The sequence below is a fragment of the Mauremys reevesii genome, linkage group 1 (assembly GCF_016161935.1).
Source record: "Mauremys reevesii isolate NIE-2019 linkage group 1, ASM1616193v1, whole genome shotgun sequence".
NCBI classification, from domain to species: Eukaryota; Metazoa; Chordata; order Testudines; family Geoemydidae; genus Mauremys; species Mauremys reevesii.
The window spans coordinates 58,146,104-58,170,696 of NC_052623.1; positions in this window are offsets into that span (position 1 = coordinate 58,146,104).

Genomic DNA, 24,593 nt, shown 5'->3' on the forward strand with positions numbered 1-24,593 from the left:
CTGGATTCTTTTAGAGGATGAGATCTGAACACAGAGAATATTCCTGCATGATTTTAAAATAACTGATTTGTTACAATATCTATTAGTGTTATTGGGATGGAACTGAGAATGTCCAGCTGTGTCTATAAATAGGCTTTAATCTTATTACATATGAGACCCTGAGCCAGGGAACACTGCTAAACAAAAGTGGAGTTTACAAAGACTTTTCTCCTCTCCTTAAATTCAACCCTTAAAGACATGTGGGGAGGTAAGGTTTGTGTTTTTGTATATTTACATATGAGTAGGATCAACAATATAATCAACAGTCCCTGTCTATGCTGTATTCTGATCATTCAGAGATCAAAAGAACATCCTAGCATTTAAATGAATTGTAAACATGGGATATCTCTGTATTCATCTCTCTTTGAAATGTATAGTGAATAGTGGAGGAACAGGTGGCTGTCTTATGTTAATTCGTATAGCTAAGTACTGGTGATAGATTGCCTGATGGATAAATTGCCTTATGTTAATCTGTGTGAATAATTAACGACGATGCTTAGGAAATAAGGGACTATTGTTCCCTGAGGGACTCCAACTTGTCAAAGAAGACCTGAAATTGTATAAAAGATCCTTGTACCTGATCCTTTTTATCTCAGATCTGCTTGATGCTTCATCAGGGGAAGCTTAACCCACCAGATTGGGATCCCAGTGCTGACTGGTCTGTCCTGAATATGTTATTGGACATTGGACTATAACCTATGAACTATTTCTGAAAGAACTCTTTGCAACTACAAAGCTCACCATCTCTATGTATCTGAACCTCAAGAATTCAATTCATGTCTGTATGTACACTAATCTTTTAACTATGCGCTTTCTTTTGTTTTTTAAATAAATTTTAGCTTAGTTAATAAGAATTGGCTGTATGCGTGTATTTGGGTAAGATCTGGAATATTCATTAACCTGGGAGGTAATGTGTCCAATTCATTGGGATTGGTAGAATCTTTTCTTTTATATGATGAAATAAGATTTACAGGAATCTTCATCATATTTGACTTGGGTACCTGGATGGAGGTCTGAAACTGGGTACTTTAAGGGAACTGTGTTATTGACTCCTGAATAACCAATGAGGTAATTAAGAAGCTTTGGGGTTTGTCTGCCCCATTCTTTGCAGTTCACCCTAATTGAGTGACCTCAGCTGGTCCCCACTGGGACCCTGGTCACACAGGCCTAGGAATTTTGCTGAATTAGGAAGTGCAGAATTAGCTTCCTTATCAGTAGGGATCCTAGTTTTCTGTGATAAAAAAAGAAACTCCAGTTTAAAAAACCCCATAGAAATCTATGTTTTTCCGCAATTAAAATGAAATCTAAACTTTAGTTTCCCTAGCCATGAGATAGATAGATAGATAGGTATCAGCTGAACACATGTTTTATTGATATATTTACAAGTTTTAAGTTGACAGTTGGAGCCCCGCCAACCAGGGCTGATAGGGAGAACCCCACCCATTCTCCTGATTATCTGATCTGGCCACGTACCCAAATTAGATTGGATAATCAGGTGTCCACCATATACCTTTTTTTTCACAAAATGTAAAAACTAAAGATTCTCTGTAAAAACATTCTGTGTTGTTCAGGATTTCTAGGACCCCTGCTTATCAGTAGGTGGTTAGGGTTTCCTTGAACTTATTGGCTCAACCCTGCATAACAGCTCCACACTGAGGCAGCCCTAGGAAGGATTTTTGACTCAGTCCCAGTTCTTTCCTTCCTGTTTTCCTCTTGCTCTGGAAGCAATGTGGGAAATAAGTTACTGCAGCTATTGAAAGGATACAGTTTACTCCCCCGCCTCATGGCTAGCCAGATACTCTGGTGAGTGAGTAGGTGCTCCACCCACTCTCAAGCCCTTAGACCATCTACTTGTGCACGGTGTCAGAAAAGGAGGGTTTGCATCCTGTACCAGCCCTGGACCCAAGATCTAGGTAGCCTGAGCAAAGAGATGGGGTCTGAAGGTCCAAAGCTTTACTCATCCTGTGGTCCAGAACTTTCCCAGGTGGAAACACTCTGGTTTTTCTACAGCATTCTCTTCCAAAAGATTTTGATGCAGTTAAAAAGAGCTCCAGACTAATTGCTAACTACATGTTGCAAATCATGATATATTTGTCATCAGCATCAAAATTGCTATCAAAACTGTCAGTCAAGGAGCAATCAGGATCCTGTTAATATGGCTTTCAGAAATTTGAATAGTCCCTAATGTTAGGGTGTAAGAAAATGAAAAGAGTTTATTGGTAATCTCTAAGATGTTCAAAAGCATCTGATTGGCTTGATATATTTATTATGTCGTATCTTGCACTAAGGTCCATAAAACTTTGTTATGATGGAAACAAGGAGCAGTTTATTTTGTTGTTTTTATTATAATGTAGTAAAATGAAAGGAGCTGAATGCAGGACCTAATGAGACATGCTGCAATGCAGAGAGGTACAAAGATTTTTTGTCAAGCATCCACTGAGCTTTTAAAAATGTGCACATCAAATGCTAAACAAAAACCTGATCTCCTCACTTCCTGGAAACTGTTACTTGCCAAACTCAGACAACAAATCTTGCAATAAACCCTACTTTCCATTAGTGTGTCATCCTATATTTTTGCCATAGAACTGTCAATTTCCTACCAGTTATTACCAAGCCATTATTTCTGGAAGAAATGCTCTATGGTGCCAGTGACAGATGTGAGTCATGGGAAGTGTAATGAGTTCAAAAGACTATATTGAGATGTGCCAGACAGACATGAACTTTTGGGGAATCCCTGGGAGTGGTTAATGCAGATTCCACAACTCTGGTTATGCAGCCCAAGCCCGAACATCTACACCGCAATTTTAGAGCCCTGCAGCCCCAGCCCGAGTTGGATGACACAGGCCACCTGCAGGTGTTTAATTTCTGTGTAGACGTACCCAGTTTGGTGTAGCACTGCAAGCTTAAACCCCCAGTTTGGGGAAAGAGACACGGGTCTCTGCCTGAGAGAAGTAATGCTGGAAATCTTAAGAGGGTGCCCTGGAGGAAGATCCAGGGAGGAGGGATCAGTTAACTCTGAAAATGTGACAGTGTCATAACCTGTTGAGACCTTGTGGGCAGATATGAAATTAGTGCATTGGCTGTAATTTTAATTCATACTTTAGGTAGCCCAACATACTACAATTTTGTATCTAATTTAATGTGGATATTACGTCTGACAGTGCTTCAGGCTGACTCATGCAGCTAATTTCATCAGCCTTGTTACTTTTGTATGAGATCTCGCCTCAAAGGCTGGGGGATAATTAGCAGAAAGATTTTCACATTGAAAAATAAGAGTTTACTAGTTGCAAGGTATTTCCTCCCCTTCCCACACCAAAAGTCCTCTCCTTCTGTGAATTAACCAAGAAGATGCACATCTTTAAGTGACTCGCATCTGCTCTATCATTTGCCTGCTGGTATATGTAGCTAGTGGCAGTGGTGTGCAGCCTGAGACGAGAATGAAAGTTAAGAATCCTTTAAACTAGCTAAATAGCATTCCCTTATCTATCAGCATCCCAAAAGCTGCATATGAGTCAACAGTGTGTCCTTGTTGCCAAGAAGGCTAATGGCATATTGGGCTGCATTAGTAGGAGCATTGCCAGCAGATCAAGGGAAGTGATTATTCCCCTCTATTTGGCACTGGTGAGGCCATATCTGGAGTATTGTCTATTTTTGGGGCCCCCTCTACAGAAAGCATGTGGACAAATTGGAGAGAGTCTAGTGGAGGGCAACGGAAATTATTAGGGGCCTGGGGCACATGACTTACGAGGAGAGGCTGGGGGAACTGGGCTTATTTAGTCTGCAGAAGAGAAGAGTGAAGGGGAATTTGACAGCAGCCTTCAACTACCTGAAGGGAGGGGGTTCCAAAGAGGATGGAGCTAGGCAGTTCAAAGTGGTGGCAGATGACAGAACAAGGAGCAATGGTCTCAAGTTGCAGTGGGAGAGATTTAGGTTGGATATGAAGAAAAATTATTTCACTAGGAGGGTGGTGAAGCACTGGAATGGGTTTCCTAGGGAGGTGGCAGAATCTCCATCCTTAGAGGTTTTTAAGGCTCAGCTTAACAAAGCCCTGGCTGGGATGATTTAGTTGGGGTTGGTCCTGCTTTGAGCAGTGGGTTGGACTAGATGACCTCCTGAGGTCTCTTCCAACCTTAATCTTCTATAATTCTATGATTCTATGAAAAGCCCCACTGCCTCTCTCCAACACTAACAGCATGACCTGTATTATGTTGCCACTGATTGATCTATACTGATGATTTGGGGAATCTATCTGAACACTGGTTTATCCTGTGAAGTTGTTCTAATAAAATTGCTGTACTTTTGAATACCATTATGTGGATTTCATCCTTGCAGACAAGGGCTGAGTCCTGTCCTTCTTATTCCAGGTACAATGGGGGAATCATTAGAATTCAATGGACACCTATGAAGATGGAAACAACTGAATTACCAGGACTTGGCTGAGGTTCTGCAAATCTTTCTCCAACTTCTCCACCTTTATTCAAAGGAGTATCTCCAGAAGGGGATGGTAGGAGGGGAAAGTGAAGAGAGTGGAAAATTCCCGAACACAGGACGAAGATACCAAGGTATTGATACTAGCCTTTAAAAACCACAAAGTAGAGGGAAGGTTTACAGAGCAACACAGGAAGTTTTGAGCCAAACAAGGGAAGAGATGATCAAACGTAGCAGGCAGGTTAGCTGCGGGACCAACTAAGGTCAAAGTAGGCTGACCTGGGGAGAGACATAGAGGCTCTGTGATGGAGAAGACAAGCCATGTGCTGCAGGAGAAGGACTCTGGATGCTTCAGAGGACTCTGCTCCCAACCCAAAGAATGCTCTGAAGTGGTGAGGAAATTGAGACAGGGATGATTATTTTTGTCTAGATCTGTGTGTTCCTCATGTGATTAATCCAATGGTGGTTTACAATCCTGTGCAAAGTCTGTGTGTTGTGTTACAATCAGATGTCCTTGAAGAGTTAACCTGTGATCCTAGAGCACACACGGCTGGAGTTCTAGGAGAGGCTATGTTTAAGCTATGGGGGATGGGGCAGCACTGGTACTGGGGTAGGCAGTTGGACTGGGAGGGCTCAGGGCTCAGAAGAGAATGTTTAATAGAGGAGCTGCAACCCAAGAGTGTGCCTGGACTCTATTCAGACTGTGGAGGCTTAAAGCACACAGGAATTGTGTTTCCCATCCCCTCACAGCAGTCTGGTGAGTGCCTGAGAGGAGGTGTTTGACTAGACTTTGTCTCAGCACCCCTACAGGGTCCTCAACACTGACAACATAACTAGCACCAGCCTAGCACACCAGCCACCTTCACATACCTTCTCAGCTGTGTGTAGAAGCCACAAAGGTGGAGATACTGGTGATGAAAGCAGCAGTAGGATGCATTAGGCAGCATAACTTAAGTCCCATCATGCTAAATGGATAACATAGCACTGAGGAGCTATGCCTCAATTCTTCCTCTCTGCCCACTGCCCCTACTTTTCTCACTGAGCTACATTTGTGCAATTAAATCATAAAGATCAATTAAGTGGCTACACCGTGTGAGGATATGTTACTGCAATTCTAGTGGAATGATTTTGATCCCTTATGCATCACAAAAGAAAGTGTATATAGACCTTTGAATAAATTTGAGTACCAGGGGGCATTTTTAGTTTATCACTTATTTGAGTTTCATAGAAAAGGTGAATAATTAAAACTAGCTAGAGAAAGGGCTGGGAATGAAGGCCCTTAGAAATACACCTTTTATGGAGTGTAGAAGAGTTTGAAATAAATTATCCACTGACTGAGCAAGAGTTGGCAAGAAGCCTTCTACAAGAGGAAATTCAAATTAAAAAGCTTTTCAGTCTCACTTGCCACTTTAAAATGTTTTAAAGTAGAGGTTCCCTTCCCAATTTATGCGGCTGTGAACTTTAGCAGTATTCAGCAAACTGAATCTAATCAAATTTAGTCCAATAAACCAAAGGAAAATACTGTACATTTTAGGTCTCCCAGAATAATCAGATAAGACTTGGGGATTCTTATCCAGTAATTATTACAAATTGTCTGTCTCTTAGGGAATAAAAGTTGCTCTTTGATACATTTTGTATGATCTTGCAGGCAAATAGAGATTTCCCATGTGTTTGCTAAACTCCTCTTGCATAATGACATGTTCTCTGTATGTATAAATATCCCCTGTCTGTGTGTTCCATTCTATGTAGCCGAAGAAGTGAGCTGCAGCTCACGAAAGCTCATGCTAAAATAAATTTGTTAGTCTTCAAGGTGCCACAAGTACTCCTGTTTTTTTCCTCTTGCATAGTTCTCTTCAGACATTCATTTCCCTTATTTCAAGTCAGTTTTACTTGACTATTCAATGACTTCACCTGCATTTTTGTGCATTCTGTCTTTTTGAAGAACTCCACTTGTCTCTGCATATCTTGTTTACATTATTTAGAAACAAATAGACATTCCTTTGCGCTTCATGATGGATTTGCTTGAAACTTGGCAGAAAATAAATTGTAAGTACTCGATTGCTAGTAATCATTTTGGAAAATATTAGTGAGAGCCAAGTCTTCTCAGCACTTGAACTAACAATATCAGAAATACTGCTGACATTCAAATACTAAAGACAGACTTATTCTTAGACAAACAAGTACTACTTTGATCTTCCTTATTTTGGCAGTAGATGCCTCAAATATCTACATTTAATCTCTCTCTCACCTTACCCATGCAGCGTAAGATGAAAGTAAAAGGTCCCTTTATCTCCTGAGGATGTTTGCTGGTTCAGATGAGAGACCAGGGGGGTCATATTTACTGTGATATAGCCTAGTGTCCTCCTTCACAAAACAGATTACTCTAATCCAGTGGTTCTCAATTTATTACACATTGTGGGCTGCATAGGCGGCCCACAATGTGTTACCTGGGCTGCAGGGGCCAGGTGGCAGGGCAGCGGCAGCCCAGACCTTGACCCCGATCCTGGACCCCTGCCATGCGGAGCTGGCTGGCTGCCCACCCTGGACCCCCGCCGTGTGGCTGCCATTGACCCTGGACTCTGCGTGGCCAGCTGGCAGCCCCAACCCCAGACTCCCACCACGTGGAGTGGGCTGACAGCCCCAACCCTGACCCTGTCCTGCTTGGCGGCGGAGCAGCCCAGACCCCTCCATGCCTGGTAGCCGGGAACCTGGCGGACCCTGTCACACCAGCCGGCCTTTAGCACAGAGCTGAGCTGGGCTGCAGCTGTGTGCTAATTGGGCCACATGCGGCCTGCGAGTTGTGGGTTGAGAACCGCTGCTCTAATCCATCATGAACCATCCCCATATCCCGACAAAGCCAACAGCTGCTTCTGAAGTCAGACAGGCTGATTCAGTCAGGAAAGAGCACTACAAATTGAGCCTTAGCATGTCTTCTGAAAAATGGTCCCAGCTTTCGTTTGTCATAAATGACACTGCGTAGACAACTGATTCAACAAGCCAAACTGGGCTATGTTTGACTATTCTCCTTTAAAATTATATCAGTTTATACAAATCATATTTAATTTTACCATTTTACAAAATGCTTTTTTTCTGTTTTATTTTGACTGCACAAAGATTCTCCACATACTTTTCAAAGAAAACCAAACCAGTAAATAATACATCAATGTAACATAAGGGTCCATGAGAGAAATCTAGAGACTATTGCAGCCTAGATTAAAAATAAATAAATGAAAGCAGCACTGGGAGTGGTATCATGTTATTCTATTAAAAGAGAGTCCCATAAAAAGGACACAATGCATTAAGTTATAAACTTATTTGAAACCTTGGCACAACCCAAAGTTTTGCTATTACAGATCTCAAATACAGCTGGAAATATAATGCAGGAAGTCAAGCAATCAGTCAAATATGCTGAATCAAAACCATGAGACACTTTATGACAAAGCCATTTTTTAACTGACGTACTCTTTAAACAGCCCCTACTGCATCAATTGTAGAACAAGGTGAATTATGTTCAGATCATCATTTTTCCATTATGTACCTGCAGCCCCTTTGTGAATCAACTGGAGTTCAAATGAAGTTTGATCAAGGTAGGTGAGGTAATATTTTTTATTGGATCAACTTCTTTTGGGGAGAGAGAAAAGCTTTTGAGCTTACACAAAGCTCTGAGTTCTGTGTAAGCTCAAAAGCTTGTCTCTCTCACCAACTAAAGCTGATCGAATAAATGGTATTACCTTACCCTCACTTGTCTCTCTAATATCCTGGGACTGACATGTCTACAACAAGACTGCATACAACAAAAGTTTGATCAAGACAGTTATGTCTTACAGAAAATCTGCAAATGTTCCTCATATTTCTTGAAGCTACTTTATTTTTTTGAGCACTGAATGCAACTAGAGATACAGGGAACTGTTCATTCCACTTGCAAAGTCTGGGAAACCAGCTTCTTTATGGGTTGCAACTCTTAGCTCAAAGTAGTGAATGGTTCACCAGTAGGCTCAATTGTCACTGGAAGTCACAATGCACATTTTTAGAAGTGGAGTGAATTGAGGTGTCTCACTTTTGTGACCCCAGCTTAACCTGATTTTCAGAAGGGAGGTGCTCAGCACTTTCTGAAAATCAGGTCCCTTAAAGATGTCTCACATTTGGCATCCAAAACCAAGCCATCCAAAAATCACTGGCCATTTTTAAAATTTAGGCTGAGATGAAGAAAGAAAACCTGAAGGATTACTGTAGTTTTGTACAGCTACTTTGCTGACCAGAAACTTAAACTTTTTTAAACCCAAGAGTTTTCATACTTGCTGCTATGTATGGTCTTCTTCAGGCTCTCAGATACCATAGTATCTGGTTTCCACTATACTAATGCAAGTAGGCAGGATTAACTCTTTCCAAATGAGATACAGTATGATTTGCTTTTAGCTGTTTGTGTGAGCGCAAGATTTAAATGTCCTCAAAAATGTTTATAACGTTACTATGTCAGACGGGGGCTGCTCTCCTTTACAGCAAGGTGTATCTAAAGATTTCTGATGGAAAGTGATGCAGAGTATACAGGGCAAAATTTGAGGAAAAAATGCCTGCAGAGTCTGAAGTTAAGCACAACAAGTAAAATGATCTGGCATAGATTTCAAGAGATATCTTATACATATGGTCTAAATCATATCTAAACCAGATCCTCAGCCAGTGTAACTCAGCATAGCTCATCCCAAGCGAAACATGGTAAACTGAACTGAAGTCTACATCAGAGAGGAGAGATAATTAAAGTGGAAGAGAACAGCAGCATAAACCTGTGAGCACCTCTTCACCCTCTGCATAGGGGTGTCTGAGAGACAGGGGGTAGATGAGTGGGAGGTGGATTTCAGAGAGAGTTGGGACAGGATTGAAATAAAAAGCATCTGGGAGATAGGAAAACATAATGACAGAAGAAATGCCACAACAGAATGCTGCAAAATGGGACCAGCAAGAGAGAGACTGAGATTGGATGTGAAAAAGGATGAGAGAAGGAGCTGAGAAATGAAAAACTTCTGAAAACAGAACCCACCCAGCCCAAATCTATTTCAAAATGAAACTTAGTTTGGTTTTCTCAGAGATCTCAATAACATATTTAATGGCTTAACCATCCTTTTCCATTCTTTTTGAGTGTATTCTTGGCTGCTAAGCCTGGTGGTCATTTTTTAAAACAAAGCATACGATATTTGCCCACAGGTTTCCCTAAATCTGAACTTGCAAAAGAAACATACTGGTGTGGGTTTATGCATCTGTGCCATATTGACTCAAGCTGAAAACATAATGTAAAAAAAAATCCAAGTCAACAGTTACATTACCCAAACTGCTCCCTTTATAATAGTGACAGACACTACATGGGTATGTAGCAGCACCTGCTGGCTTCTTTCTCTGTGAAACTATAACTAGAAGTCTTGTGCACAGTTTTGGATGTTATAGTGCAAGATGCATAAGGAAGAACTGGAAGAGAGGTGTGTACAGAATTCTTCAGCTTAAAGAGGAAGTAAATTTGAGGCGAGAATAAAATCTAAAATAAGCTGGCAAGAATTGACACTAGCTAGCATAAAAATTTAGAGAAAATGTCTATGTTCAGTGACTGCTGTGAGAAACGGACTCAAAAGCAGCAACAGTGTTTGCAGCTGTGAATGTATTTATAGGAAAAGAATTAGGAATCTAAAGAACAAAAATACATTACAGTGTATAAACACTAGATGTGCCATGTAGGGCATAGTGCTCAGAGGCATGACTTCAATGGGATTTATAGATCCCCTGCTCTGGATTTATAGATGCTCAGCTCTGGTTCTGGCCTTAAAAAACAAAACAAAAAAACCACTTCAGTGAAATCAGAAGAGGTTTTAGTGGCATATTATCCACATACTTCTCCAGTTCAGAAGGTCATTGGTGAGCTCTACTTCATACCCTAGCTTAAAGATTTACCCCATATTGTTACTTTTTCACTTTTTTTTTTAAAAGGGAGGGGTATCCAAATCTCAGTATCTTTCATTGAAAACAAAATTGGATGTTTATAATAATGTAAACACTACAAAAGCCTTAAATTTGCACTATCCAGGTTCATAGAGACAAATATTGACTTTCCTTTTCCTCCTCATATTATTTGCAAAGTCTGTTTCTAAATAATTTCATGGTGACATAAACTAAAGTAATCAACAAGGATAGAATTCATGACTTTCTGCACCAGAATCAGAGGCACCCATCACTTGAGGAGAATCTCTACGAGCTATACCACTATTAGTATTTATATCTGATGGTGGCTAGCTATAGCTGGGTAACATGATATGGCACATGTCTGAATTCTGTCCCTTAGCCCTGGGGAACCCCTATCCCATAGTGAAAGGGCCAGCCCCACCCTTAATCAGGGCTCAGAGATGTCAAATATATCTGAATCATTCCCCTCAAATACTCCGAGTTAGCAGCCTAATATTTATGAAGCACACTATAATAACAAAGCACTGTACTGTATGTGTTGGCAATAAATTTTTTTTTTAAAATATAGAGAACAAATTTCAGTTTCAGGCTTTCAAAGAGTTATTATGAACTGAGTGGGATTTTTTAAGATGTAAAACACTTCAAAACTGTATCACCACCTTTACTATGGTCCTATAACTCTGATTAGCACCAATCACAGTTACTCTGGTGTAATGAAGAAAGAATAGACTCTATTTGACATTCTCATTTTCACACTAGTTGCACTGCAAGGCGCATTGAGGAAAAGCAGGAAGTGTAATCATAGGCTTGTACATGTGATGATTCCTTAAATAATACCTAGTTCTTTTGTATGTGCTCTACCTTTTATTTCTCGTAAGGTTTTAGATTAAAGATTTACAGTGGCTGATCTCTGCCAAATAAACATTATGTTGATCATTTTTATTCTGCACTCAGTATTGGAAATGACCATTATTGTGCAGGAAACATTGTTTCTCTTTCTTTTTTTGCTTGTAATAGATGAGTCATGAAGGGTATAAGGAAATCGAACTCTTTCTCTGGAGCTCATAACTTGCCCCGCTGTTACCCACAATACTATAATTGCAAATGCTGCGGCATTGGGCATAGAACAAGAATTACTTTGTGCTTTGGTTCAGTTTGGCGTCCAAGGAAAATTACCTATAGAAATAGAGTGTTATTAGTCCCAAACTTAGAATGAAATGAGAACTCTGTTGCTGAGGAAGAAATGAGTTTGGGGATTTTTTTTAACTGAATTTCAAATGCAAATGTATTTCCTTCCTTTTTTACACATTATTCTAAACACCAGGTAGTGGGTGGCAAGGGCTGTGCATTGAAAGTTTGAAGACTTTTCTGTTGAAACTCGGCCTAAGAGTTATCAGCTCCATTGTCTAGGTATGTACGTTTAACAAAAGACACTAAGTATTGGGTGGTCAGGTTTTTTCAGTCAGAATGTGACACAAGGTGGTGGGTGTTGAAACAGCAGTTTGGAGATGCTGGTGAGATGCACAGAATGAGCAGAGGGTTATGAATCCTCTCCCACAGGCTGCAGAGTGGCTGCAGCCCAAGATGCATCATGTCTGAAGTAGCATCCCTGAGGCATTTACACAGCTTCCCTGCCTTCCACTGGCTGGGGACAGGAGGGTCTAGGGAGTAGTAGATTCCCTGGCCCTATCTCTGCCCATGTGTGCCAACTATCTCTGTGGATGAGGGGAAAGCAGTGGACATGTTATTCCTTGACTTTAGCAAAGCTTTTGATATGGTCTCCCATAGTATTCTTCCCAGCAAGTTAAAGAAGCATGGGCTGGATGAATGGATTATAAGGTGGATGGAAATCAACAAGGACAAGTGCAGAGTCCTGCACTTTGGATGGAAGAATTCCATGCACTGTTACAAACAAGGGACCAAATGGCTAGGCATCAGTTCTGCAGAAAAGGACCTAGGGGTTACAGTGGACGAGAAGCTGGATGTGAGTCAACAGTGTGCCCTTGTTGCCAAGAAGGCTAATGGCATTTTGGGCTGTATAAGTAGGGGCACTGCCAGCAGATCGAGGGACGAGATCATTCCCCTCTATTCGACATTGGTGAGGCCTCATCTGGAGTACTGTGTCCAGTTTGGGGCCCCACACTACAAGAAGGATGTGGGAAAATTGGAAAGAGTCCAGCGGAGGGCAACAAAAATGATTAGGGGGCTGGAGCACATGACTTACGAAGACAGGCTGAGGAAACTGGGATTATTTAGTCTGCAGAAGAGAAGAATGAGAGGGAATTTGATAGCTGCTTTCAACTACCTGAAAGAGGGTTCCGAAGAGGATGGATCTAGACTGTCCTCAGTGGTAGCAGATGACAGAACAAGGAGTAATGGTTTCGAATTGCAGTATGGGAGGTTTAGGTTGTTTATTAGGAAAAACTTTTTCACTAGGAGGGTGGTGAAGCACTGGAATGGGTTACCTAGGGAGGTGGTGGAATCTCCTTCCTTAGAGGTTTTTAAGGTCAGGCTTGGCAAAGCCCTGGCTGGGATGATTTAGTTGGGGATTGGTCCTGCTTTGAGCAGGGGATTGGACTAGATGACCTCCTGAGGTACCTTCCAACCCTGATATTCTATGATTCTATGATTCATGCCCCACTCTCTGTCCTGCCATTCAGGAGGAAATATTCAGTCTAGTCACCAGAACATTTCCCTACCAACACCCTGGAATTAGGCTATTAAAAAAGTGCACCTCTTTGTTTTGCCATCTGTTATTCAGACAATTAGCTATGACATTATGGGCTTTAAAAATCAATCCTACATGCTGCACCCTGCACAGTTGCTGAATAACAGGTTTCAGAGTAGCAGCCGTGTTAGTCTGTATCCGCAAAAAGAACAGGAGAACTTGTGGCACCTTAGAGACTAACAAATTTATTTCAGCATGAGCTTTCGTGAGCTACAGCTCACTTCTTCGGATGCATAGAATGGAATGTGTGTTCCATTCTATGCATCCGAAGAAGTGAGCTGTAGCTCACGAAAGCTCATGCTGAAATAAATTTGTTAGTCTCTAAGGTGCCACAAGTTCTCCTGTTCTAGTTGCTGAATACAACTTCTGGCTGCAAAATTGTCAAAACCATGACAACCTGCACAAAGCCACCCACTGCAATATTCATCCCAAGTGGACTAGTGCTAAAGGAGACCAACATCCATTATAATTCCACTTTCCTCAGATGTCATGGCAACAGATGGTGGACCAGGTATGACCCACACCCAGAGCCTCCACTAGCTTCTACAGATGAATGCAACATCGTCTGTCAATAAATTAGTACCATTCACAACCTGATTGTGGATGAGAGTCCTGGGTTTTAATGCTTCGTCAAGATGTGGCTGACTAAAATCACCAACCAAGCAATAACTGAGCTAATCCCTACATCATATCTACTGCATCCTGATTTTTGGGTAAGTGTTTCCTCCTTCAGTCTTCATCTAGGATTGTTTCCCCATTTGATTAAATAGAAAGTGCTTCTTAGTTTTAAAGACACTATAAATCATTAAAAAACAGAGAGTGGATTTTCTGCTGATCATTCATAGAATCATAGAATCATAGATCAGAAGGGACCAATATGATCATCTAGTCTGACCTCCTGCAAGATGCAGGCCACATTAGCCGATCTCCCCACTCCATTAGCAAGCGACCCCTGCCCCATGCTTCGGAGGAAGGCGAAAAACCTCCAGGGCCACAGCCAATCTACCCTGGAGGAAAATTCCTTCCCGACCCCAAATATGGCGGTCAGCTGAACCCCGAGCATGCGGGCAAGACTCTCCAGCCATACCCTCTGGAAAAAGGTTAAGAATAACATATCATTGACCCATTGTACTATTTACCAGTGTGGCACTTAATTAACCTATTGACTAAGCCCGGTATCCTATCATACCATCTCCTCCATAAACTTATCTAGCTTAGTCTTAAAGTCATGGAGGTCCTACTGTTTCCTCGGTAGGCTGTTCCAGTATTGCACTCCCCTGATAGTTAGAAACCTTCGTCTAATTTCTAGCCTAAATTTCCTAACTGACAATTTATATCCGTTTGTCCTCGTGTCCACATTAGCACTGAGCTGAAATAATTCCTCTCCTTCCCTGGTATTTATCCCTCTGATATATTTAAAGAGTGTAATCATATCTCCTCTTATCCTTCTTTTGGTTAAGGAAAACAAACCGAGCTCCTCAAGTCTCCTTTCATATGACAGCAGCAAAGAATCCTGTGGCACCTTATAGACTAACAGATGTTTTGCAGCATGAGCTTTCGTGGGTGAATACCCACTTCTTCGGATGCAAGCAGTGGAAATTTCATATGACAGGCCTTCCATTCCTCGGACCATTCTAGTGGCCCTTCTTTGTACCTGTTCCAGTTTGAATTCATCCTTCTTAAACATGGGAGACCAAAACTGCACACAATACTCCAAATGAGGTCTTATATAACGGGACTAGCACTTCCTTATCCCTACTAGAAATACCTCGCCTAATGCATCCCAATACCGCATTTGCTTTCTTAACGGCCACATCACATTGCCTGCTCATGGTCATCCTACGATCAACCAGGACTCCTAGGTCCTTCTCCTCCTCCGTTACTTGCAACTGATAACTAAAATTCTTGTTAGTCATCCCTAAATGCATAACCTTACACTTCTCACTATTGAATTTCATCCTGTTACTAATACTCCAGCTTACAAGGTCATCCAAATCTCCCTGGAGGATATCCGATCCTTTCCGAATTGGCAATACCTCCCAACAAACTTTATCAGCCCACTCCTACTCTTGGTTCCCAGGTCAGCAATAAATAGATTGAATAAAATTGGACCCAACCTTGAGGAACTCCACTAGTGACCCCTCCAACCTGACAGTTCCCCTTCAATACTACCCTCTGCAGTCTCCTTTAACCAGCTCCTTATCCACCTCTGGATTTTCATTTCAATCCCCATCCTTTCCAATTTAACCAGTAATTCCTCATGCGTATCAAACGCCTTACTGAAATCTAGATATATTAGATCCACTGCATTTCCCTTGTCTAAAAATCTGTTACTTTCTCAAAGAAGGAGATCAGGTTGGTTTGGCACGATCTACCTTCGTAAATCCATGCTGTAAACTATCCCAGTTGCAACCACTCTCTCTTTTAAAAATTTTCCATGACTTTGCATACTACAGATGTTAAACTAACAGGCCTGTAGTTACCAGGTCTTCTTTCCCTTCTTGAATATAGGAACTACATTAGCTAATCTCCAGTCCAACGGTACAATCCCGAATTTAGAGATTTATTAAAAATCATCGCTAATGGGCTAGCAATATCACTCGCTAGTTCCTTAATATTCTAGGATGAAGATTATCCGGATTTACTTCCGTTAAGCTGTTCAAGTTTGGCTTTCACCTCCGATACCATAATGTCTTCCCCATATCCTCATTCCCATCGGTCCCTGTATCAGTATTCCTTAGCCCTTCATTAGCCTCATTGAAGACCGAGGCAAAATATTCGTTCAGATATTGTGCCATTCCAAGATTATCCTAATCTCCACTCCGTTCAAAGTTTTAGCGTCCCACTTCTTCTTTCTTGGTTTTCTTCCTATTTATATGGCTAAAAACCTTTGCTATTGGTTTTAATCCAAGTCCATCTCCACCCGTCGTTTGCCTTTCTCACTGCTTCCCTACACCCTCTGACCTCAATAAGGTAGGTTTCTTTGCTGATCCCTCCCATTTTCCAGTCCTCGCTTTCTGTTTTTCTAATGACCCTCTGAGACGCTTGCTCATCCAGCTCGGTCTAAAACTGCTACCTACGAGCCGTTTCCCTTTCTTGGGATACATGCCTCTGACATCTCCTGCAACTTCAACCTGAAGTAATCCCAGGCGTCATCTGCCCTTAGATCCCTAAATATGTTAGGCCAGTCTACTTCCTAACTAGTCGCCTTAGTTTAGTAAAGTTAGCCCTTTTGAAATCATAAACCCTAGTCTCAGATGCACTATTGATTATCCTCTCATTTATTTTGAAACGAATTAGCTCATGATCACGGTTGTCCCCTACAACTATTTCCTCAACAAGGTCCTCGTTGCTCACCAAAACCAGATCTAAAATGGCATCCCCCCTCGTCGGTTCAGCAATCACTTGATGAAGGAATTCATCAGCTATCACGTCTAGGAAAAGCTGAGCCCTATTATTGTTACTAGCATTTGTTTCCCAATCTATATCCGGGAAGTTAAAATCCCCCATGATCAAGCAGTTCCTATTAGTGTTTACCTCCTTAAAAACATTAAAGAGCTCTCTATCCGTCTCTAGGGTAGATCAATCACTATCCCGGGTGAGGCTCTAGTAGTTTTCTTCCCCAATGTGACCATTGCCCAGACAGACTCCGTATTATCCATTGCATTGCTAGTTATTTCATTACATTTCACCTCATTATTGATATACAATGCTACTCCCCCCCCTTTACCTTTGCATCGGTCTTTCCTAAACAGCACATACCTGTACTCCAGTCATGGCTACCGTTCCACCATGTTTTATTCGATATCCGGCTTCAATTCTCGGACCAAGAGCTCCAGTTCCTCCATTTTATTACCTAAGCTTCTTGCATTGGTGAACAAACATCCTAATTTTTGCTGTTGGGCTCCTCTCACTCTTTTCACCCAACTCGGTAGGGACACAGTACTACCAGCATGACCTGTAGATCTAGTATCCGTCCCCCTCTTCCTTACACCTGCCTGCCCCCCTCTGGCTATATCTGTTGTTATCTTGTTGTTCTCGCTCCCAATGTAAAAATTTGGCGTGGAGAGCACCAGGACCTCTCCCAACCGTCTCCCCTCAGTGTCTAGTTTAAAGCTCTTTTAATCAGGTGAGCCAGCCTCCCTCCTAGAAGTCTACTTCCTTCCCTACTTAGGTGGAGCCCATCCCGTGAGAACAGTTGTCTGTCCCCAAAAGCCTCCCAGTGCCCATACATCCCAAAGCCCTCCTTGTAACACCACTCCTCAGCCAACTGTTAATCGTCACTATCTTCTCACCCCTTTGGCGCCCTTCCCTAGGAACAGGTAGGATCCCACTGAAGATCACCTGAGCCTCAATTTCCTTGAGCGTCTTACCCAACCTGGCATAGTCTCCCTTGATCCTGTCTAGCGAGAATCTAGGAGTATCATTCGTTCCCACATGAAGGATGATCAAAGGGTTCTTACCTGCTCCTCTTAGGATCCTTTTCAACCTCAGGTCCACATCCCGTATTTTAGCGCCCGGTAGACAGCACACCCTTCTGTTTTCCGGATCGGCCCTGGTCACAGGCCTATCCACCCTTCTCAGTATGGAATCCCCAATCACGTAGACCTGCCTTTGCCTGGGGACAGTGCGGTCTGCTAACCTATCCCCTGTCCCCCCTCGTCGCAGGCTCCTTCCATTCCTATCGTCCCTTATGGTTCCCCTTAAGCCATCCTGTAACCTCCCTGGGCCCAAACTTGGTGCTGTCTCCATAGACTCCTCCTCTTTCTATGGGACTGGGTCTCTTTCCTTGGCCTCCCACCATCAGCTACCACCTGCTGTACCCCTTCCTCATTCTCCAAACCTTCATACCTGTTCCTTAGCTCTATTTCCCCCTCACTGGCTCTCCTTTTCCTCTGCCTGCTTCTCATGGTCACATGCTTCCACCGCCCATCTTCCTTGTCTGGTGGTCCTTTTTGTTTTAACAAAAAGGACAACTCTGTTTAAAAATAAAGATATTCCATTGTATGCAGCTTCAGCTTTTACAGTACATTAGCACACTCTGTTGGATTGTTCTGATAACAATCGTGCTCTGGAAATGGACACATCATTCACAATATTTGAAATCATTATTCACGACAAGGATCAAGCAGCCTGATTCAGTGTAGATTAGGACTAATCAATTAAATAAATATATCCCCAGGTATTAGATTGTGATACTTAACTCTAAAAATATTGAATGGAAAAGAGAAACATGGGTTATGATTAGCAGTCAAGGATGGTACATTGTCAGCATTTGCCAAAAGTCATGCTTATGTGGTTTTGTGAAAACCTGAAAAAATTATAGGTTTGCCTCAAAGTCTTTGTTGCCGACTATAAAATGAAGGGCAGTTTTCACAAATTAATCCTTTTAGTGCAATAAAAAGCTGTTTGGGTTGCTTTTTTAAAAAAAAAGCATTTTTCCTTCTTGAAAAAAGAAACGAAGGAGTTGAGCACGTCATAGAATCAGGCCAATTATCTAATTAATCCTAATACCCTCATTATTGAACAGCTGGGGAAACAGGAGCAGAAAGGTTAACATATGGCTTGATCACAGAAGGCCAGTTTGTAAACCTCTTTCTTGAATTAGTGAGGAGTTATTCACTTGACTAGTCTCAGTGAGATCCAGTTTCAGATGTAGTTATGTTTGAATAAGAACTGCAGGATTTGGCCAAAAGTATTAAACATGGAAGTGCTTTGTTGAATCAGGGCCATGATCCTTAGTGGGAGCTGTAGGTATAGAGTACCACTAAGAATTAGAGTTTGATAGTGCAATCCACATATAAAATCATATATAATAATTACAGCAGTTACTTGTATTTGCAGTAGTCCAGTTTGGAAAACGTTTAAGGTTACCAAAACCAGTTTTTGCAAACACATTAGCTTCCACGCTTAATGAAATTATAAACCTGCTCTTTTTAAAACAAAAAAAGTAGTCAATTTTTCAAGCAGGGTAATTCAATTGATTCAGGGATAAATTCATTTCACTCACATAAAGACTGAGTACAATATATATATATTGTATTTATATATATATATAAAACACAGTAATGAGCCAGAATGTTAGCTGGTGTAAACTGACATAACTCCAATGGACCCAATGAAGCTATGTTGATTTACACCTATTATAGGAAAATTAGCATTTTCTGTATCAGTGCATTGTTATAGATCAGGGATCGGCAACCTTTCAGAAGTGGTGTGCCAAATCTTCATTTATTCACTTTAATTTAAGGTTTTGCGTGCCAGTAATACATTTTAACATTTTTAGAAGGTCTCTTTCTATAAGACTATAATATATAACTAAACTATTGTTGTATGTAAAGTAAATAAGGCTTTTAAAATGTTTAAGAAGCTTCATTTAAAATTAAATTAAAATGCAGAGCCCCCCAGACTGGTGGTCAGGACCCAGGCAGTGTGAGTGCCACTGAAAATCAGCTTGTGTGCCACCTTCGGCACCCGTGCCATAGGTTATTATAGATCATCTCTTTGGCTTACCTGAGTGGAGGGGGCTGAACTTGTGTGGAACATCTCTTTAGGCTATTAAGGGCTAGAGGTGTGATTTCCCTGGTAATGTACACATACCTGCACTAACTCTCATCAAGCTAGCACAAGAATAAATAGCAGTGTCGCCATGGTAGTACTGCTAGCTGCAGCGGAGGCACAGCTGAGCTGGGCCAAGTACATACCCACTGGTTTCAGGCAGGCTTGTGCTCCGCACAGCTCAGACATACCTCCACTGCCACTACCACTGCTACCGCAGCTGCGCTGGAATTTGCACTCATGTGAGCTTGATGAAAGCTAGCACAAGTATGTGTACATGAGCAGAGGAATCATACCCCAAGCCCATAGTGTAGACATAGCCTTAGAAGTGCAGAAGAAAGAAGTAATGCTTCTTCGGCATTGTCCCTCAACCCATGGAAGCCCCTGTTTGGCCATATCATGACTGACTTGTCATGGGGTCCAGTCTTGTCCTGGCCACCCAAACTATTCCAGTGGATGTTGCCCTCACCGCCCAAGCCAGAAGATAACCCTAGTGTACACCTCTGGTAACTTTCAAATTAAGGAATCAGGGAAGGCCACCTTCTATGATACCTAGGAGAAAAATGGTAGGAGTAAGTGGCAGGATCAGATTCCAGTTCCAGACACGGTAATAGGGGGTTCACAAGGGCAGGTGAGAATTTCCCAGGTATGTCTAGTATCAGAGGGGTAGCCGTGTTAGTCTGGATCTATAAAAAAGCAACAAAGAGTCCTGTGGCACCTTATAGACTAACGTTTGCATGTGTCTGATGAAGTGGGTATTCACCCACAAAAGCTCATGTTCCAATACATCTGTTAGTCTATAAGGTGCCACAAGACTCTTTGTTCCTTTTTCCAGGTATGTCTGTGAGCATACACATACCTTCTGTTGGAGAGAGGACACAAGATGGGGAGGGCTGTAGGTTACTGTGAAGAATCCTCTCCCAGGGATCTGCCTGGTGGGTCTTGCCCACATGCTCAGGGTCTAACTGATCGCCATATTTGGAGTTGGGAAGGAATTTTTCCCAAGTCAGATTGGCAGAGACCCAGGGGACTTTTCACCTTCCTCTGCAGCATGGGCCAAGTGTCACTTGCAGGTTTAACCTACTGTAAATGGTGAATTCTCTATAACTTGAAGTCTTTAAACCATGATTTGAGGACTGTAATAACTCAGCCAGAGGTTCAGAGTCTATTACAGGAGTCGGTGGGTGAGGTTCTGTGGCTGCTATGAGTAAAGAGGGCAGGTGTGAGAAAAAATGTGGGCTGCTCTTTTATAATTATTAATAATGCATCTGAAGCTGTTACTATGGTAGTGATTCTGTACGATTTATGGGAATGGATAATCCAACCTAGGGCTCTGAGTGAATAGCAGAGCCTCACCCCCCCAGTGAATGAAGGAAGCCCATTCTGATAGTTGCCTAACCACTTATACTAAGGGTCATTAAGAGACAATGTCAGGGCAAATAGGCTTCATGGTTCACTAGCTGCTAGAGTTGCCAACTTTCTACTCACACAAAACCGAACACTCTTGCCCTTCCCCCTCCTACTATGCTCCATCCATGCCCTGCCTCTTCTCTGAGGCCCCGTCCCCACTCACTCCATCCCCCCTCCCTCTGTTGCTCACTCTCCCCACTCTCACTGACTTGCTCATTTTCACCTGGCTGGCTCAGGGGTCTGGGGTGCGGGGGTGTGTGATGGCTCTGGCTAGGGGATGTAGACTCTTGGTTGGGGCTGGGGACGATGGGTTTGGGGTGTAGGAGGGTCCTCCAATTCCACATGAAGGTGCGGCCAGGTGGCTCTGTGCGCTGCCCCGTCCTCAGGCACTGCCCCTGCAGCTCCCATTGGCCATGGTTCCTGGCCAATGGGAGCTTTGGGGGTGGCACTTCAGACGGGGGCAGCATGTGGAGCCCCCTGGCTGCCCCTACACGTAGGAGCCGGATGGAGGACATGCCGCTGCTTCCGGGAGCAGCACAGCAGAGAGGTTAGCAGGGAGCCTGCCAGCCCTGCTGCACGGCACCACCAACCAGACAGTCAACGGCCTGGTCAGCAGTTCTGACCAAAGCTGCCAGGATCCCTTTTCGACCGGGTGTTCCAGTCGAAAACCAGACACCTACTGCCCATGAATTTCATTTGGTAGCCCCTAGTTCTTATATTATGGGAACAAGTAAATAACTTTTCCTTATTCACTTTCTCCACATTACTCATGATTTTATATACCTCTATCATATCCCCCCTCAGTCTCCTCTTTTCCAAGCTGAAAAGTCCTAGCCTCTTTATTGTTTCAAGAAGGCTTTTGGTCAGTGTCACTGGTCACTGGTTCCCAAAGGGAGGAGAAACAGGGTAAACAAAGCCCATTCAGATGTGTTGGGTGATAAGTGGTTGGTACACACCTAGTAGTGTACCAGGATCCCAGTGAAAGGTGCAAGAATTGCAAGATTCCACCATTAGGTATGGGAAAATGGCCAATCACCTAAGGTGGGTGCACTCAGAGATACCAGTAAGGGAACCGAGGTGTAGCTATCATCATAACTGTGACATTCACCTTTAATGGTTTATGAGGGAAACAGGAGCCCTGATTTTAATAATTAAAAAATGCTTCTCTCAAACTTTTGAGAGAAGTGTAGCGAGCGGCTAACCTCACAATTACCAAATCACATGCTTTTATCACATTTATTATGAGTGGTGGTGAGGAAGACCCCAGTAAAGTAAGTCAAGCCTGTCCTCAGGAAAGATGGCTGCCCCCTGGGCTCTGAGGCTAGGAAACTTAAAACAGGGACTTGACAGTGGAGTGTGAGGTGTGGGGAGTGGCTGTGGGAAGCAGGAACCCAAAGGAAAAACACAGCCAAACTGAAGATAGTTTTTCTCATGGAGCTGTAGCCATGATAAATGATCTGGGATGATTTAGTTGGGTTTGGTCCTGCTTTGAGCAGGGGGTTGGACTAGATGACCTCCTGAGGTCCCTTCCAACCCTGAGATTCTATGATTCTATGATCTATTAGATCACCTACTTCATCTCCCTGGATAAAGGTTGGATTGATCCCTTGAATGTATTTCTGATTATTTTTGTCCAATCTGAGTTTTAATGACTGAAGCACTGACACTGAGTATCAGCCTCACTGTTAGAAATGTTTCCCCGTTCTTTGATCTACATTTTCTTTTGCTGGATTCCTCTCACTATCCCAAGTGCGCTTCTTTTGGACCATCCTCGTTGCCCTGTTTACTGTTTGCACTCTAGAAACACTTGCATTTGGATGCTGTAAATCAGTGGTTCTCAACTAGGGTTACTCATACCCAGGGGTACACAGAGGTCTTCCAGAGGGTACATCATCTCTTCTAAATATTTGCCTAGTTTACAACAGGTTACATAAAAAACACTAGCGAAGTCAGTACAGATTAAAAGTTCATACAGAAATGACTTGTTTATACTGCTCTATATGCTATACACTGAAATGTAAGTACAATATTTATATTCCAATTGATTTATTTTATAACTATATGGTAAAAATGAGAAAGTCAGCAATTTTTCAGTAATAGTGTGCTGCAACACTTTTGTATTTTTATGTCCGATTTTGTAAGCAAGTAGTTTTTAAGTGAGGTGAAACTTGAGGATACGCAAGAGAAATCAGACTCCTGAAAGGGGTACAGTAGAATGGAAAGGTTGAGAGCCACTGCTGTAAAAAACAAACACTGTGCATGCTGAGTGTCAAGAGAAGTGAGTTTATTGAACATATTTCCCCCCACAATAGAACTTTTTATCAAAGCTGTAGCTATATATCTTATAACAAAGCACAGCCATTAAGATACTTAATGATATCACAGTGTCTGTTATTGATATTGTACATTATGTAAAACTCATACAAATTGCGAGTTGAAGGCCTGAGACTGATTTGTCTTGCATATCCCCAACTGGGGAGAGTGAGCAACAGGACAGAGCTCTAAATTGCGAGTTGGAAGGCCTGCGTTCAATGTCCACATCTTCCACTGGCCTGATGTGTGATGTAGGGCAGGTCACCTCACCTCTCTGTGCCTCAGTTTCCCCTCCTACTGGCTGTCTGTCTCATAAACTTGGATTATATACTCTTTGGGGAAGGCACTATTTCTCATTATGTGTATATGGTACCTAACACAATAGGGTTTGATCTTGGTTAGTGCCTCTAGATAAGGGGTGGGCAAACTTTTTGGGGCAAGGGCCACATCTGGGTGAGGAAATTGTATGCAGGGCCAGGGCAGGGGGGGAGTGCGGGATGTGGAGGAAGGGGCTCAGGACAAGGGATTGGGGCAGAAAAGGGGTGCAGAGTGTAAGAGGGGGCTCAGGGAAGAGGGTTGGGGTACAGGAGGGGTGTGGAGTGCAGGACGGGGCTCAGGGCAGGGAGTTGGGGTGCACGGGGTGCAGGGTGCAGCAGGGAGCTCAGGGCAGGTGGTTGGAATGCACAGGAGTGCAGAAAGGGGCTCAGGGCAGGGAGTTGGGTGCAGGAGGGGTGCGAGGTACAGGCAGAGGGCTTAGGGCAGGAAGTTGGGGGGCGGGGGGCAGGAGGGGTTTGAGCTCCAGCCCGGTGCCACTTACCTAAAGTGGCTCCGGGGTGGCAGTGGCGCACACCAGGGCCAAGGTAGGCTCCCTGCATGCCTGCCCTGTCCCCACGCCACTCCAGGAAGTGCTGCGGCCCCTGGGGGGGGGAGGGAGAGGGCTCTGCGTGCGCACATGTAGCCCTTTGCCTCCCGGCCCGGGGGCTGCTTCTGAGAGCAGCGCCAGGCCCGCAGCACCACCAGGGGTAATCCCGCGGGCCGGATCCAAAGCCCTGAAGGGCCGGATCCGGCCCGCAGGCCATAGTTTGCCCATCCCTGCTCTAGATGCTACTCATAGAATCTCAGGGTTGGAAGGGACCTCAGGAGGTCATCTAGTCCAACTCCCTGCTCAAAGCAG